Raw genomic sequence first — 3,440 nt, forward strand, 5'->3', positions numbered from 1 at the left:
AGCAAGCAGGCAAAAGGAAAAGCTTCCTTTATCCATGTCCCATAAAGGCTCCCAGCAGAAGGTGTGGCCTGGATTAACGGTGTACGTCTTCCCTCCTCAAGATCCAGATTAAAAGCATGTCTTTTCCGAATTCAAAAGATCTAGATGAGGGGCTAGAGAAAAGCCTCAGTGGTTAGGAGCAATGACTGCACTTCCACAGGATCCAGGTTCAATTCCCAGCACCCACATGGCAGATCACAACTGTTGATAACTCTGACACTCCACTCCATATGACACCCTCACACTGATTTACATACAGGCAAAACCCCAATTCCCATAAAATAAGATAAAAATAAAATAAAGGCCTATCTTTCTAGCTCAGTGAGCTTGATTAGAAGTGATCTTCCTACTTTAAATTAAGCATACTTACAAGTATGCCCACCAATTTTAGACTTTAGCTAATTCGAGATGTAGTCAAGTTGGCCACCAAGAACAGCCATAATATGGTGTTTCCAGGCATGAAATAGACAAGAGGCCTACTACATTTTTGTTTGATCTGAATAAGCAGAAAATTTCTCAAATGAATTAAAGAAAGGCTACATTGGATCATGGTGAAAGGGCACCTCAGCCCAAGACCAGTTTCCAGACTTGAGGCAGCCAAAAAACCAGAACTCCTTGAATGAAGGGACAGTCAGGTCCTCCTGAGGAAGGACCCTGATAAAATACCTAAAAAATTTACTGTTAGCCTTTCCCCAGTTCTTCCATAGAGGACATACAGCCTTTTACAAAAGTAACTGTACACTGGGGGAAGGGGAACAACCAGACTTTCCAGGGTCTGTTGGGTAATGGTTCTGAACTGATACTAATTCTGGGAGATCCCAAGAAGCACTGTGGCCCTCCAGTCAAGTAGGGGCTCATAGAGATCAGGTTGTTAATGGAGTTTTGGCTGAAGTCCAACTTGGGTACAGTGGATCAAGTGGGTCCCTGAATTCATACTGTAGCTATTTCCCCAGTCCCAGAATGTATAACTGGGATAGATGTATTTAGAAGTCGGCAGAGTTCTCACATTGGTTCCCTGACCTGTGGAGTGAGGGCTGTTGTGGTTGAAAAGGCCAAAGGATACCTTTAGAACCACCTCGGCCAGGGCAAACTAAGCCTCAGACAATATCACATCCCTGGAGATATTAGTGCCACCATCAAGGACTTGAAAGACGCAGGGGTGGTGGTCCCCAGCACATCTCTTTTTGACTCTTCTGTCTGGCCTGTGCAGATAACAGATGGGTGGTGGAGAATAACAGTATCACAAGCTTAACCAATAGTGGCTCTGATTTGCAGTTACTGTGCAGCACCAGATGTGTGGTGTGCTTACTTAGCAGACTGACGCATCTGGCACGTGATTCGGTGTATTGTGTGCAGCCATTGATATAGCAAATGCCTTTTCTTTTGTACCTGCCCATAAGGACTTCCAGAAGTATTTGCTGTAGCCCTAATTCTAATTGGCCTTAATAACAAAAACCAGAGTAAGATATTAGGAGGTGAAGGCTGAGAGATCAGAGCAGCAGAGCAGCCAGCCACTAGAGAGACCTTTGCCTCTACCAAATCCTCAGACTGATCCTGGCTCTATGAGTCCTCAGACTGCATGCTCAGACTGCCTCATCTGAGCTCCTGTCTCCTCCTGCCTTATATTCCTCTCTCTTCCCAGCCTGTGCTGAGATTAAAGACATGTGACCCCCAAGTGCTGAGATTGAAAGTGTGAGCCACTACCTCCTGTCCTCTATGGCTAACTAGTGGCTTAGCTCCGCACTCTGGTCTCCAGGCAAGCTTTATTTGTTAGATTACAAACAAAATTTCACTACAGATTTGCTTTCACTTGCAAACCCAACAGTATACCTTTACAGTTTTACCTCAAGGATATATTAACTCTCTAGCCCTGTATCATAATTTAGTTGGAAGGGATCTTGATTGTCCATCTTTTCTTCAAAATATTACACAGGTCCACTATTCATAACATTATGCTGACTGGACCAAGTGAACAGGTGGCTTCAACAATTTTGGACATGTTAGTATCAGAGGATGAAGAATAAAGTCAACTAAAATTCAAGGAAATTCTATCTCAATGAAATTCTCAGGAATGCAGTGGTGTGAGGCCTGCCAAGATATTCCTTCTAAAGTAAAGGAGGAGCTATTGCAGTTATTACCTGGACCCTCCCACCACCCAGAACTCAGCTCCAGGCTTAGTGGGTTTACTGGATTCTGGAGACAGCACATCCCTCACTCAGGTGTGTTATTTAGGCCCAGATACCAAGTGACTCAGAGAGCTGACAGCTTTGTGTGGGGCCTGGAGCAGAAGGCTCTTCACCAAGTTCAGGCTGCTGTGCAGGCTGCTATGATCCTGCAGATCTAAAGGTACTTGAGGTGTCAGTGACAGACAGGGATGCTGTTTAAGGTGAATCACTGATGAGACCTCTGGGATTTTGGACAAGACTCTACCATCATCTGCAGACAACTATTCTCCTTTAAGAGACAGTTCTTGGCCTGCTCTTGGGCCTTAGTGAAAACTGAATTTTGACAATGGGCCACCAAGTCACCATGAAACCTGAACTGCCCATCATGAGCTGGATCTTACCTGACCCCTGAGTCACAAGGTACAGCAGAGAACCGCCTGTTCTCAGTTCGAAGGTGAGCACACGATCAGGGCCTGGCTGATACCGAGTCCTCTGGTTGCTACATGCAAACAGACACACACAAGAAAGCCTAGAAAACACTAAGCAAAGATTAACAGGCAATTTTGGTGGCAACTCAGAAAACTAAAATGACTATAGGGTGCCTGTGGTTTCTCACAGGAACAAGGGTTCTATTGGGAATTGGATTAGAGCCCATTCATGTTAAATTATAGCTGAAAACCTGGTTATATTTTTCTGAGCCCTGAAATTTTGTGCTAGGCTATTTAAAAGTGACAAACATAATTAATGCGGCAGAGACAACTTCAAGAAACCCCAGCACTCAAGAAGTGGCATGGATGTTACTGGATACTGTTAACTCAATTACAGCCAGAATAGAAACAAGAAGCAACGTAGGGCAGAAAAGCTGATGAAAGGAAGGAATGAAGAGATTACCACTGTTTAAAAGGAAACAAAGTGTCAGACATGTGCCATGCTTAACCCCAGCACTCTCTGGGAGGCAGAGGTAGGCAGATCTCTGTAAGTTCAAGACCAGCTGGATCTACATAGCAAGTTCTAAGTCAGAGGGAGCAGAATAGTGAGAATCTATTTCAGAAAGCAAAGAAACAAAAATAAAGCTGGGCAGTGGTGGTATACACCTTTATTCCCTGCACTCGAGAGGCAGAGAATTCTGTGAGTTCGAGGCCAACCTGGTCTACAAGAGTTTGTTTCAGGACAGGCTCCAAAGCTACAGAGAAACCCTGTCTCGAAAAACCAAAAAAAAAAAAAAAAAAAAAAAAA

This window comes from Alexandromys fortis, unplaced genomic scaffold (assembly GCF_014885135.2).
Source record: "Alexandromys fortis isolate MF-2015 unplaced genomic scaffold, M_Fortis_MF-2015_v1.1 scaffold_152, whole genome shotgun sequence".
Taxonomy (NCBI): domain Eukaryota; kingdom Metazoa; phylum Chordata; class Mammalia; order Rodentia; family Cricetidae; genus Alexandromys; species Alexandromys fortis.